Source organism: Nelumbo nucifera, chromosome 1 (assembly GCF_055504915.1).
Source record: "Nelumbo nucifera cultivar China Antique chromosome 1, China Antique-T2T, whole genome shotgun sequence".
NCBI classification, from domain to species: domain Eukaryota; kingdom Viridiplantae; phylum Streptophyta; class Magnoliopsida; order Proteales; family Nelumbonaceae; genus Nelumbo; species Nelumbo nucifera.
In genome coordinates, this window is record NC_142649.1 from 200,302,115 (window position 1) to 200,317,688 (window position 15,574).

At 39.9% G+C, this 15,574-nt stretch overlaps 1 non-coding gene across 1 annotated transcript; it reads right to left on the reverse strand.

Moving 5' to 3' along the window:
* Positions 1 to 4,536: 4,536 nt before the first annotated feature.
* LOC148804351 (small nucleolar RNA U3) lies at positions 4,537 to 4,751 on the reverse strand. Its single transcript, XR_016081508.1, has one exon. It is a non-coding gene; the product is annotated as a small nucleolar RNA U3 (small nucleolar RNA).
* Between the last annotated feature and the right edge of the window lie 10,823 nt (positions 4,752 to 15,574).

The following is a 15,574-nucleotide window of genomic DNA, read 5'->3' on the forward strand; positions in this document are numbered from 1 at the left end:
TGTATCTTTTTATGTACATTTATCAAAGAAATGTAAGGTTTAAATAGAGGGAATTAAATAAAGTGAAAAGTAGTAGTTCAAATTACAATTTAAACCTCACAATTAAATATGAACTAAATTCAAAAATGAGTATTTTAGTCAAAAGAAAATTCCACAATATTCATATTTTAATAGTAGTGTAAATATAGAATTATAGATGAGTTCAATTTTTTCTATAATTTTTTTGTATTTTTTTATATAAAAATAACTCTAATATGTCACACTTACTTTTTATTTAATATGATAATTATATGATTTTATACATATGCTTGATGTTTTTTGCAAAACTTATGTTTTTTTTTATTTTTTAATTTTTATGTTTTATTAATTTATATTATTTATTTATGACATTAAATGTTAACACATTTGACCCAAAAGTTGAACTATTGATCTTGCCAAACAATAAAATAATTTCATTTTTTTCTATTCTAAATTATGTATTTCATTTTCATTATCAATAAAAATAATTATTGTTTATTACACGTATTTTTTTAATTTGATTAATAAAAATATCATAAATATGTTTAATTTTTATAATTTTCTATTTTTTTTTCTATATTAAAAGTTTTGTTACCTAATTATGACTCATAGGATGATCAATTTGATTTGGATGGTTGAATTGCTTAGCAACCACTTGAATAATTTTGATTTAGTTTTAAAATATATGGGTTTATATTATTAAATATATTGGCGTGGATCTAATTAGTATCATTTATTACTGAGAATTAACTAAAATATAGGATTTAATAAGAAAAAATGAGAGTTAATACATTAAATATAAGACTTAATGAGAGGAGATTAAATGAGGTGGAAAGTAATAATTGAAGTTATATTTTCAACCCTTATAATAGAAGTGGACTAAATAGACAAATATGAGCATTATAATAGTAGCCATTAAATCCGAAATTAGAGATGTAATAAATTACTTTTATACCCTTTCTCAAATAAATAAATAAAGGGTAATTTAAGTCAAAAAAAACTTACACTCTACATCCACACTTTTATATATAGTATAGATATGAGAGAAATTGAGGTAGGAGGAAGGTGGTGCAAATTTTGCATCTGTTTTTGAGATGCAAAATTTACACCACTGATAAGTTTAAATCTATACTATTTTAAAAAGTACAAATAGCCTTAAGAATATTTTTGGAATTTTGTGATGAAAAAATCTACCTCCCTATATTTTAATTTATTGATAAAAAATGAAGGCAAATAGGGTAATTAGTTATTGATATTAAATGAGTTGAAAAGAGTTACTTTTAAGATATTCAATGCATTCAATTATCTTTAATTAAATCCATCATTTAAGGTATTAATTTACATTCACCTTCATTGAATCATATATTTAATGCTTCTTTGTTTCTTCTCATCATTAAATTCTATAATTAAAATACATACATAATAAATTAATAATTTTAATAAATAAAAACTTATACTTTTAAAATCTACCTAGAAAAAATAATATTTTTGTATAGGTGGTGGTAAGAAATTAAACCATTTGGGTCAAATGGACCAATCCATGTTGCCACAATTAAATAATAAAATTAAAAAATATATAAAATGCAAAAAATATAAAAATTAAAAAATGGAAATGTTTTTAACATCATACATTTGATATATTAAACAATAATTAGTATGATAAACAATGTTTTAAAAACCGATCTGGAGGCTAACCCGCTTTTGCCTTCGGGTCACAGGTCACCAGTTTGAGTGTTAACGTCAAATGAGTCAAACCGCTCTGCATCAACACTATGTGTGTGCGTGCATGTAAAAATACATATTTTATTAATAAATAGTATAATTATGTTTTACATATATCATAGTTATGTTTTACATATATTACAAATAATATATGTATCATGTCACATTAATTTATGCTTTTTAATTCCATTTGAAATTTTATTTATAAAAATATAAAAATTGTATTTTGGGGCCAGAAAAAGGGTTTTTTTTTCACGAAAATAGCAAGGCAAGGTGCATAATGCCCTTGGGATGTATAGATCTTGAAAAGTTACTCAAAATAAAAAAAAAAAAAGATAACCCCAATCGGACATTGAAGCGCAAAGTTATGGCTCCCAAAAGTTTGCACATAATTAAGTGCGCAACTTGCGACTTGGTTATTGGGTCGAACGGGTCAATGGTTGAACTACCCAAATTAGATGGTTTTTAACCAAAAGGGGGATTGTACTAATTAAATCTACAACATTAATTTTAATAATATGAAAATAAATATTTTGAAACAAAACCATTTTCTTCCCTCTCGCTGGTGGGTAAGCAATTCAACCTTTTGGGGTCAAATATGTTAATAAATAATGCTATAATTAAATAATAAAAAATTAAGATAAATAAAATATATAATACAAAAAGATAAAAAGAACTGAACATGTCATTAATATTATATATTCATTATACTGAACACAAATAAGTCTGAAATGTAAGAAGTAATTTTGTAAATGATGAAAATAGAATGCCAAAATTAAAATCAGCGTAAAAATGAAATGATGTTATAGTCAAATAATAAAATTTTTAAAAATAAAAAATACAAAGAATCACAAAAATAAATATTATACATAAGATATAATGTTATATATTTATAAAAAAATAAAATATTGGATACATATGTAATATTATATATTCATCATATTGACCAAAAATAAATATTATACATAAGATATAGTTTTATCAATACTAGAAACATAATACAAAATTTAACGTCAACCTAGAAATCAAACTATTTTTCTTTTTGGGTCCTGTGTTAGTGGTTTGGGTGAAATGGATTAGTTGATGATATAATAGTTAAATAATAAATATTTTAAAAAATAAAAAAGTACAAATAATCAAAAGAATATATACAAAATTATATATTAATTATGTCAAATAAAAATTAAGTGTGATAAGTAAAAATTATGTATATAATGTAGATGGAATATATAATTTAAAATTGATCCGAAAGCAAAGCTATTTTCTTATTTAAATGGTGGATCAATAACCCAACTTTTCAAAGAAATTCATGATGTTATAATTGAATAATAAATATTTAAAAAAAGATAGAACACAAAAGATAAAAAAGTATAGAGTTTTGTTAAAGACATTTTGGAATATTTCTAATGTTATATAATCATCATATTAAATAAAAATAATTGATAAAAAACTATTTTTATTTAAAACAGAAATGGAATACAAAATTTAGTAGTAGTAGTAGTAGTAGTAGTAGTAGTAGTAGTAGTAGTAGTAGTAGTAATAGTAATAATAATAATAATAATAATAATAATAATAATAATAATAATAATAATAATAATAATAATAATAATTGTTATTGTAATTTAAAATTTCTATAGGTGCACATTTAGTACAAAGTATTCAACTTTATTTTTAACCATATTGTTACTTTTATTAATTTTCAATTTCTATCCTAACTATGATATATCTAAATTTCAAGTAATTAATATGAAAAAAAATCCATACACAAGGCATGTACTTAATTACTAGTGAGAGAAAATGTACAAGTTTTGTATTAGGTAGGATTGCATATCATAATTTATTACAAATTAACAGAGGCAAAATTGAACCAAGTGCAAAATTTGTATATAGTTCAAATTTTTCCTACAACCAAACACAACTTTAAATTGAGGGGCCATTTGATAACATTGAAGTTTCTTTACCGAATGGCTTATCTCTGGGGGTGAGCATAATTCGGTTAAAACAAAAATCGAATTGAATAATTTTGGTTTTGGTTTTTTTTGCTTCAATTTTTTAGGTTTTGGTTAATTCGGTTTTTGAATAATTCAATTTTCGGTTTTGGTTTTTAGAATTAGAAATTTATTGGTTAACCGAATAAACTAAATTAACCAAACTTTGGTATATAATATGTAACATATAATGTATAATATATTATATTATTTATGTATTAATATATAATATAATGAAATTTTCTTTCATAATATATATCATAATATTATATATATAATATAGTACATATATTATTAAAAATCGGTTTTCACCAAAATAATCAAAAATTGAACTGAAAATTTTGGTTTCTATAATTTGATTTCGGTTTTTATTTTTTTAATTCAGTTTTTAAAATTTTGATTTATTTGATTCGATTTTTAATCGAATAAATCAAATGTTCACCCCTACTTATAATTTATTCATCATTTAGCAAACCCATAAGCACTCCAACCTTGGTTCAGGTAGGACTAGATGGTACAACCTGTCAAAGACTTTACCAACTAGAGTTTCCTTAGAATTTTTTTTTTTTTTGTGGTAAATCATAGATAGCCACCCTACATCAACAATTACAAAATGATAAAAATAACCATTCTAAAGCACAAATCATTCTCAAAATCAACGTTGTTGAAAGAAAGTTGAGAGAAACTTCAGTTTTTTAGAAAAACCAAGTTAAAATGGCCAAATGGTCAAAATAACGTCAGGGGGTGTCTTGTGGTTTTAAAAATGTTTAGAAGAATATAGCTAAAATAGAGAAAAGGAAAAAGGGGAAGTCTGTCAGACAACCGTGCGACCATCCCAGCCATCAGATGACCGAGAACGATCCTCAACGGCCGTAGAAACCCAAATCTTGAGCTCCCAGGTTATTATTCACGCTCTGATCGTACGGTCCGAATTCATCAACCAGACTTTGATTCCTGTCTCCTTAGAACTCAAGGATACAGATGTACGAGCCTATAGAACAGATCCTGTTCAAGTAAGGTCGTACCCTTTTGTCGCTCGGAAAATTTGAAGAATTGTTCCAGATACGTATTAAGAACCGATGTGGGACAAAGTGCATTTAATAAGAGCATGCAAAGTTGGAAGCTTCTGTCATTTACAGCGAAGCCAGGTTCTTGAGAATTGCGAAGATGGGGCTCTGGCCTTGTTTCGAACCAATTAAGGAGACTGATAGATTCATTCAGTTTATTATTTGGTGCTTTAGTTTCATGATTTATGGAACCTACAGAGTTGGCTATAGGTCTGAAATTTACGAGTGTTCAGTCTTAGAGAACTCATCAAATCAAATACAAAAATGCTTAAATAGCAGAATTTGATTATTTTCTGCATTTAAAATGTTCTCTCTGGAAAAAAAAATCCTCACCCCCTCAAAAAAAAATCAAGGACAAAAATAAATGAAAAAAAATCTATCTGCATGTATTAAGTTTAATAATTTATTTGGTGCTTTATTTATCGTAGTGATTGATGTAATGCTTATTGTGCTTAATGCATACTTTCGAAAATAAATTGTTTTTTGAAAAAACAAAAAAAATTATCACCGCATACCTTTTACAAATATCAGAGCCAGGATTCGATCCTGGGACATGTGGGTGGGAGGTTTCGATCCTGGGACATGTGGGTGGGAGCCAGGATTCCGCTGCGCCACTCTGATTCCTCACTTCATAAATCCAACTTAATCTGAAATATTAGTGGGGGTGGGAGGTTTCGATCCTGGGACCTCGTGCAGATTAGAACCTATTGTTTTGTAGATAAGGCATTGAATGATAGTGAAAGGCAGAAAGCCTTGTTTCATTTTCACGATATAACTAAAATTCCAAATTTTTGGAGGATATACATTCAATGTTTTCAACCCGCCCTTGACCCAGTCGATCAATCGTTTGAATTGTCAAGAACCATTCGACCCAACTCGTTTAACCATTAACCCATTTGACAGGGTGATCATGTCATGGGTTACAGTTCAATGCATGCAAAACTTTCGGAGGCCATAATTTGTACTTCATTGTCTGATTGGGGTGATTTTTTATTTTTTGTTTTGAGTAACTTTTCGAGATCTATGCGTCCATAGGCGCCTTGCCTTGCTATTTTTGAGAAAAAACCCCTTTTTTGGCCTTAATTGCACTTTCTTGCAGTTTGGATGATCAACTTGGCAACCGACGTCCATGCTGCCTTATAGCTAGGAGCATTCAGATCGTGCACAATCAATTGGCGTCGTCTAGAGGAAACGATTGAAAAGTCTACTTTACTCTTTTTCAATGGCTTCTTCAAGTAGCACCGACAAGGGCATTGATATGGGCATTACTAGGGGGCAAGACCACACAACAACATTTCCTCAAGGCTCCTCAGTGACCATTGGACAGTTCATTATCCCCCTCTCTACCTCAGGGACCCCAACCATATCGGCACAGCAGACAAGTTAGCAGTTGAACATATCGCTACCCTAGGTAAGCACCACTTTCTCCATTCTGGTGCCTTCAGTGACTCCTCTTGGGATCGGGTGCCACCAGTTCGATGATCTAGTCCAGAGCGTCTGAGCTATGCAAATTTAGATATAACAAATGCATCAATTACAACAATCTCAACAGTATTATTTTTACAAGCAGTACCAATAGTAGTTTCCATCACTGCAGTCAAACTAGCAACCGGGTCAGTATCAAAGTCAAAACCAAAACCAGAATCAGAACTAGAGCCAACACCGGGTCCATCATCACCAGCAGTCCCAGCAGAACGTGCACCGATCTCCCCCTTGGGGTGAGGGGAACTCATAGGTACCGGTCCCTCCCAGGGGTCAGACCCCACCTCGGGGTAGGGTTGACGACCACCATACCCCCACACTTTCTCAAAGGGGAAATTCGAAAGACAAGCCCGACAACAACCAGCGTGCAAGAACCAATCAACGACAACACTCGTGGCTTGAGAATCACGAATCGCAACTCGATGATACTTAGCCCGAATTATTTTTACAAGCAGTACCAACAGTAGTTTCCATCATTGCAGCCAAACTAGCAACTAGGTCAGTATCAAAGTCAAAACCAAAACTATAATCAGAATCAGAGCCAACATCGGGTCCATCATCACCAGCAGTCCCAGCAGAATGTGTACCAATCTCCCCCTCAGGGTGAGGGGAACTCATAGGTACGGTCCCTCCCAGGGGTCAGACCCCACCCCGGGGTAGGGTTGACGACCACCATACCCCCACACTTTCTCAAAGGGGAAATTCGAAAGACAAGCCCGACGACAGCCAGCGTGCAAGGACCAGTCAGCAACAACAGTCGTGGCTTGAGAATCGCGAATCGCAACTCAATGATAATTAGCCCGAAGCATGAGGTGCGAACTCGAGACGAGACCGTTCGACTCCCCATAACAGCCAGTAGTGACCTCACAACTGAGAAGAGGTCAGAGGAAGGAACCCTGTCCCACCCCGCGACAGTGTTCGGGAGCAAGAGCGGACCAGGTTGAAATACCCGATAACCCGAAGGTTAACAACACCAACATGCAACCAACGAAGAAGTAGCAGCAGCAACGTCGCAAGACTCACCGATCTTTCGCTAAGAACAACCTGCCAGCGAGAAACAACCAGCCGATGGAGCGAAGCAGGGGAAGGGAGGAAGTGATCTCAGTAATTGCATAGCTGGCTCATGCATTGTTGAGCCAACCCTCCCCTTTGTCAGTTGAGATATTAGCAGCCCCAAGGCCAAAGGACTTTAAGACACCTACGTTGGAGACGCTTGATGGGAAGTTCGGCCCCAATGACCACGTTGACGCGTTCCAATCTCAAATGCACCTCGTTGGACAGATGAAGCATGCATGTGCATGGCTTTCTCCACCACCTTTAGAGGACTAGCTAGACAATGGTATAGAAATATAGTACTAGGCTCGTTGGGATCAGTTCACCAACATGTTCACCACCCACTTTGTCACTAGTAAGAAGTGCCCGAAATCACAAGAAAGCCTTCTGAACATGGTCCAGAGGAAGAACGAGCCAATTTGAAGCTACATCAAGCGCTTCAATGAAGAATGTCTGCAGATACTAGATCTTGATCCGACCGTGCGACTTACTACGGCACGAAAGAGAGTAAAGCACAAGGAGTACGCGTGGTATATCATTGTACATTAACCGAGAACAATCGAGGAGTTCCTCGACCTCGCTAAGCGGTTCATGAGCACGGAAGAAGCTCTTGACCCGAAAGCAGAAACCCAACAAGGCGAGAAGAGGAAGAGAGAAGAAGAAGGAACAATCAACAGCAAGCACAGGAGAAGAAGAGCAAGTCACCAAGGAGAAGCAAGTCACCTTGCCAGAGAAGTAAGTCCCTGTCTCGGAGTTATAGGTCGGGTCGACAATCCAGAACCCCTCCTATAGAAAGAACGTCCTACACCCCCTCAATGCAAAGCGAGGAGAGATCCTAATGGCAATCAAGGATTCCTCTTTCATTAAGTGGCCACCCAGGCTACGGGGAGATCTAGTGACCAAGAACCCAAATGTCTATTGTCATTTTCATCACGACACAGGGCACAATACTGAGAACTGCGGAAATCTCCGCGATGAGATCGAGGAGCTCATTCATCGCGGATATCTGAAGAAATATATCTTGTGCAAGGGGAGGGAATAGGAGGACTGACAAGTGGATCAGAGGAGAGACGCTCCGTAGTCAAGCAAGCAGAACAATTAGCCACCTCGGCAGTAACCACCTGAAGAAAGACCGATTTGCGGGGTGATCAATATGACCTCACTGTAGCAGGGTGTACTACAACAACGGGGAAGACCTCGGTTAGAGAACTAGAGCAGGAAGTAGAGAACCCATCGAAGCGACCTCGGGTGGAAGAGCCCATTTACTTCACCAAGGACGATGCACGTGGGATACAATATCCACATGACAACACTCTTGTTGTAAAGTTCATCATTAATGATTTTGAGGTAAAGCAGATTTTGGTGGACTCGGGCAGTTCGACCAATATCCTATTCAAAGGGACCTTCAATAAATTGCAGCTGAAGTAGAGCAATCTAAAGCCAGCAGATACGCCCCTGTTGGAGTTCAGCGGCGAGGAGGTCAGACCCCTTGGCCGGGTTACAGTACCAATTGCGGTAGGGACATGGCCAAATTTAGTGAGATTCGAACACACATTCCTAGTGGTCGCGACTCCGTCCCCCTATAACGCGATCATAGGTCGGCCCATCCAGTACGCCTTGCGTGCGATAGTATCGACTTATTATTTGGCAATGAAGTTCCTGACAAGTTGCGGAGTAGGGGTAGTACAAGGCAATCGCCTCGAGTCTCACAAGTGCTACATGGCTACGCTAAAGGGCAAGGCAAAGTTGGCGGACGACGTCAAATTGGAGCAACCATCTTACTACATGGAGGAGTGAGCTGCCCCAATGGAGGGAATGGTCCAGGTACCGGTTTCTAAAACCGAGCCGATGAAGACCCTCCAAATCGGCGCTTTGATAAACGAACTGCTCTGATCACAACTAGTAAGTTTCTTACTTAATAATTTGGATATTTTTGCTTGGTTTGTGACAAAAATGCCCGGTATTTACCCTAGTGTGATTATTCACAAACTAAATGTGGACCCTTTAGTCAGACCAGTTAGACAAAGAAAATGAAACCTCGCCTCAGAGTGGTGGAGGGTAGTTGACGAGGAAGTCGGGAAACTCATCGCAATAGACTTCGTTAGAGTGGACCATTACCCGAGCTGGGTGGCCAACCCCATGTTGGTGAAAAAGGCCAATGGAAAGTGGTGTATGTGCGTCGACTAGATCAACCTCAATAGAGCTTGCCCAAAAGACTGCTTCCCCCTTCCTAGAATAGACCACCTGGTAGACATGACCTCGGGGCACAAGTTGTTTAGCTTCACGGACGCTTACTCCGGCTACAATTAGATTAGGATGGACGTACCGAGTAGGACAAGACCGCTTTTGTAACCGAGCTTGGGCTGTATTGCTATAAAGTAATGCCCTTCGGGTTAAAAAACGCTGGAGCAACTTGTAAACAAAATTTTTGAACCGTTGATTGGTAATAAAATGGAATGCTATGTTGATAACATGGTCATGAAGACCTAGTTTTCGTACTCTTTGATAGATGATTTAAATTGCGTTTTTCAAATCCTAAGAAAATTTAACATGAAGCTCAACCCAAATAAGTGTGTCTTCAGGGTCATGTCGGGCAAATTCCTCGGTTACATAGTGAACCAACGTGGTATCGAAGCCAACCTAGATAAGATCAAGGCTATCCTAGACATAAGACCACCCCAAAAGATAAAGGAAGTTCAAAGGCTAACTAGCCGTGTAGCTGCACTAAACTGGTTTATATCCAAATCGGCGGGTCGGTGCCTACCTTTCTTTAAAGCAATAAAAAAGAATGAAGATTTTACGTGGACCAAAGAGTGTTAGCTCGCGTTTGATGAGCTAAAGAAGCACTTAAGCACCGCACTGCTTCTAACTCGACCTGAAGAAGGTGACAAACTGAAATTGTACCTCTCTACGAGCGACAAGGTGGTCAGCTCGGTACTAATCAGAGAAGTAGACCGGATCCAACAACCTCCTACTACGTGAGTTAAAGTTTTGCAAGATGCAGAGACCAGATACCCTGATATCGAGAAGTTAGCCTACGCGCTAGTGGTAGCAGCTCAAAAACTATGCCCGTACTTCCAAGCCCATACTATTGTCGTCCTTACCAACAATCCTCTGAAGCATGTTTTGCTCAAGCCCAGGGTGTCTGGTAGGTTGACGAAGTGGTCCATCGAGTTGAGCGAGTACGACATTCGGTTTGAGCTGCAGCTAACAATCAAAGCCCAAGTCTTGGTGGACTTTGTAGTGGAATGTACGTTCAGCATGCTGGCTCCTGAACTGATTGAGCCCGCTAACACGTCGGAGGCTTCAACTAGCACGACACCCGTCCTAGTCAAGGTGGGACTGATCTAGGACGAGGAGGAGCCTTGGATCCTCCACGTTGACGACTCGTTTAACCAGCGAGGAAGTGGTGCTGGACTAATACTATACAGTCTGAGCGAGGTGAAGCTGGAGCATGCTCTCCATTTCGGATTCAGGGCATCGAACAACGAGGTGGAGCATAAGGCATTGATTGCCGGGCTCAGTCTAGCAAAGGAAATGGGCGTAAGGCACCTCGTAGTGTGCAGTGACTCTCAGTTAGTAGTGAACCAAGTCAATGGCGACTACAAAGCTCGGGATTCTACTATGGCGGCTTATCTAGCTAAGGTAGGGGAACTCTTGTCCTACTTCCTTTCCTGGTTCATCAGGCAAATACCGAGATCTAAGAATGCTGAGGTTGTCGCCCTGTCGTAGTTTGGCGAGCACTAGTGACAACACTATGCAAACAGTATATATAGAAGACCTGTCTCGTGTTGCAAGCGGAATCGAACTAGATTGACCCACTTGTTGATTATCTGCTCCACGGGACCCTACCAGCAGAACACAATGCGGCTCAAAGGGTAGAATGTCAATCAGCTCGGTACGTCCTTATTGACGGGCGACTGTACAGGAGGTCCTTTACGCTCCCTTACCTACATTGCTTGCGGCCTTCAAAAGCAGAATTGGTACTTCACGACATCCATGGACTTTATAGAGGACAATTGGGGGGCAGAGTGCTAGCCCAAAAGGCACTAAGACAAGGGTACTATTGGCCCACCATGAAGGTAGACGCACTCGAGCTTGTCAAGAAATGCGACAACTGTTAGAGATACACTAACATTCTCCATTAACCAGCCATAGATCTAAAGTACTTGACCAGCCCGTGGCCCTTCACATAGTGGGGGATTGATATCCTTGGACCATTCCCACCTGCAATCGAACAAAGAAGATTCTTGGTCGTGGCGGTGGACTATTTTACAAAGTGGGTGAAAGCTGAGCCATTGGTGACAATTTTACCCCGAAACATTCAGAACTTCTTTTGGAAAAACATAGTGTTGTTTCAGACTTTCCAAAAAAACATAGTGTATCATTTCGGATTTTCCAAAGTATTGATCTCAGACAATAGGAAGAATTCGAAGATATCAAGTTCCTGAACTGGTGTGTCAAGATGGGAATTTAGTAGAACTTCACTTCGGTGGCATACCCGTAGGCAAACAAACTGGCCGAAGTGACAAAAAGGGTCATCCTCCACGGACTGAAAGCTCACTTAGCATGAGCTAAGGGGTTGTGGGTTGATGAGCTACCCAGTGTCCTTTGGGCCTACAAGACGACCGTCAAGACTGCAACCGGTTAAATGCCCTTCAACCTGATGTATGGAATGAAGGCCGTGATACCTGTAGAGATCGAAGTGCCGATGTTGCGGCTCGAAGCATATGATGAGGAGGCGAATGATGATGAACTCTGAACTAACTTGGACCTGATTGAAGAAGTGTGCGACCTGACGCACTTCCTAACTGCGGCATACCAGCAGTAGGTAGCTTGGTACTATAATGCCTGGGTCAAGAGACGAGGATGACCTGGTCATCCGTAAAGTGATGGTACCTGAGCCCGGCGTAGGTAAGCTTGGTCTGAACTAGGAGGGTCTGTATAGGGTGAGACGAGTGTTTGGAGAAGGCACGTACGAGCTCGAGACTATGGAAGGGAGGCAGGTACCCCGAGCCTGGAACATTGACAATCTAAGGAGGTATTATCTATGAGCTCGCGACTCCTATATTCCCAAAATTCCACCAAGTCCACAAGACCACCGAGCTGGTCAAAAGGACACTGAACTGGAGAGAGGACTATGAGTCACTCCTATATCCTAAGGGTCATGCTATCGAGCCGAGAAAAGACCTCAGCACAATAGAAGTCCCAGTCGTCTCTTCAGCATGGGCGGATAAGTCCCAGTCACCTCTTTGACATGGGCAACCTAAGACCTAGTCACTTCAGCATGGGCAACGTAAGACCTAGTCGCTTTGGCATGGCCAACCTAAGACCTAGTCGCTTCGGCATGGGCAATCATAAAAGTAGCCCGTACGCAGGTAGGTCGGACACATACCCTATAGTGTTTTCTTACTTTGACGTACACCAAGATCAGTTTACTCATACTTGTGCCTAGCTCGTTAGCTAGGCACTTCGGGGTAATCCACACTTATAAAAAGTTGTACAAACAATAGTTTCAACATGATTACTAGTGAACAACTACATTCTATTGATGAAAAAAGAGTTTGAAGTACATTCAAAACAAAGGGGAAAGAAAGGAAAGAAAGTACTACTACCATACTCGGAGGTTCGGTACATATTATATATATATACAAGGAGGTCCAAGAAAAGAGGCACAATTCAGTCTTGATGGGGCTCCTCGCCCCCTCCTTCAACGATCTCAACATCTTTGGTCAGGTCCACTTCCATTGATGTGTTCGTAGTAGCAACCTCATCGGTCTCCATGACCTCGTCAGCTATTGCATCGGAGTTCCTCGACCTCTCTCCAGCTTCTAGCTCAACATTGTCATCCCCATCCTCCTCGGAGTCTAGATCTTCACCCGCTGCCTGAATCATAGTCTAAATGGAGATCCCGATCATCATCCCCAACTCTTGTGGAAGGCTGAGGTCGCTGTCTCATTCACTAAATTCTCAAACTCCAAAGAAGTCTTGTAAGCTTGAACAACATGAGCACCAACTTCCTTTAGCTTTTGGGAGAAGATAGCCTTGCGATCAGAGAGGAGAGCTTTCTTCTCCTCAACTTCCTTCATCAACTCATGGATGCGCTCCTCCTTTCGCTTCGCTTCTACCTCTCGCTTCTTTGCCAGCTCCATAGCCTTCAATGCCTTGGACTGGCACTCCGCTGCTTTTTGACTCGACAGCCAAAACCTTAGCCTCTAAGACTTTTGCTTTTGACTCCAAGACTTGCAATAGTTCCATCTGACGGTTGAACTGCTCCACCAACGAGTGAATCATTGAGTTCATCTGCAAAAGAGCCGTACCGATCAGTAAGGTAGGAAAAGCACAAAGGACAGAGAAGTGTAGTTAGAAACGTACCACCATCAGATGACCCCACGCAGTGGCAGCGAGCTTGGAGCGCGGCATCCCAACTTCTCCTCGGGCTCGCAAGCTGGCGACCTGGTTCCCTGGTCATCCTCGACCAAGTCGATGATGGGCGCGTCCTCTTTCCTCCTCGGGGCTACAAGTGCAGTGGGACTAGCGACAGGCTCGACAACTTGGGGTTCAGTACAGGACGACTTTCTCTTTTTCCTCTTCTTTATATCAGAAAAGAGCTTGGAGACAGGGATATCTGCCATGGTACCTACAACACAGACATAGACTTAGCAAAGAAATCGATGAGAAAGGAAAAAGTCTAAGTGTGTAAAACCGAAGTGGAGACCTACCTAGACTCAACCTTGCATTAACCAACTTCTCCTCGGCTAGAAAGTCGTCCATTTTCAGCCTGAGCTTTGCCCAGGCACGAACCTGTTTTCTCATGTCCTTTTCTAACTTGACGCCAGGGTCACTACTAGCCATTCTCTAGTGCGTCGGAAATGGCCACCCCCTAGCCACAATAACAATAAAGTAGCATTTCTCCCAGGGCGGGACTTTGTTGGGGAGACTATACAGGATCTTGTACCTAGGTCGGGGGGTCAGGAAGTAACTATGGTGTTTAGAAGAAGGAAGATTGGCAGAGTTCTTCTTAATAGAACAGATCAAACTGAAGGTATTCATGGTCAAAGGTTTACCGTAGTGATGAAATAGGGAAATGGTACCTACTATAGAGTGAACTGAGTTCGGGTGGAGCTGACTATGGTTATCTTAAAAATTTGAAGAATCTCCACAATGAACGGGTGGAGAGGGAAGCGCAGCTCAGCTATCAACTACTCCTTGAACACCACGACCTCGTCAGGATCATGGTCCCAAGGATATCCCTCCAAAGGGATACACCAGTCGGGGTCCTTAGGGAATTTATAATGTTCAACCAGTGTTTGTAGTCTCTCCGTAGTCATCACAGAAGGGCCAAAGCAGTTCGGCCCCGACCTCCAAGAACTACGGGAGCTCGAGGCTTCCTTCTTGGAGCCTTCCCGCTCCTTTATTTGGGAATCCACCTTGAGCGGGCTGGGCTCTGAACCTTGTGTTGAGGTGCCACTTCGGCAGGACCTGACTCTACTTCTTGGCCTGAGGAGTCCACCTCGGTCCCACTTGACTCATTACTGGCATCCAATAGGCTACAAGGTAGAGGCTCGACATCATAATCAAAGGGAAACAAATAGGAACAAAGGAGGCTTGCTTGGGCTGAAGAAAGGAGAAGATGACTTCAAAGAACAAGAACAGGTGACACCGACCTGGGAGTGGACACGCGAGCTCAGAACACGAACGCACAATTCATAGCGAAGAAAATGGGGATCCCATAGCCCCTATTTATAGCCACTGTAGTCAATTTTGGACGGGAAAGATCAACGTGATTTGACGGCTCTCATGAAAACCGACTGCATTCCTATCGAGGTCGAAATCAGTTGAGCGCACGTTTTGACATCTGCAAGGTTGATAATTCGTGTGACGTTCGTGTGTTCTTGGTACGCAATCTGGTTTCCTAGTCGAACCGGAGGGATTGTTGAGATCAAACCGCCAGATCGGCCGAAGCCACATCCACCTCAGCTCGACATGAACTCCTTGCATCGGGTCAGAGACCACGATGCAAGGAGTGAGGGGCAATTGATGAGGGGTTATTTGGCCCAACCTAAGAAATAGAGGGCATGTGGATGTAGTTGACCAATTGGGCGATGACTCAGCACTACAGTCACCTTGGCAAGTCAAGTCACTTTGGGAGTCCCAACCACCTCAGGTAGTACCGAACTCCAGGCACCTCAGATGGCTAAGACTAACCAAGCGACATGTGACAGATTCTAGAAGATCGCCACC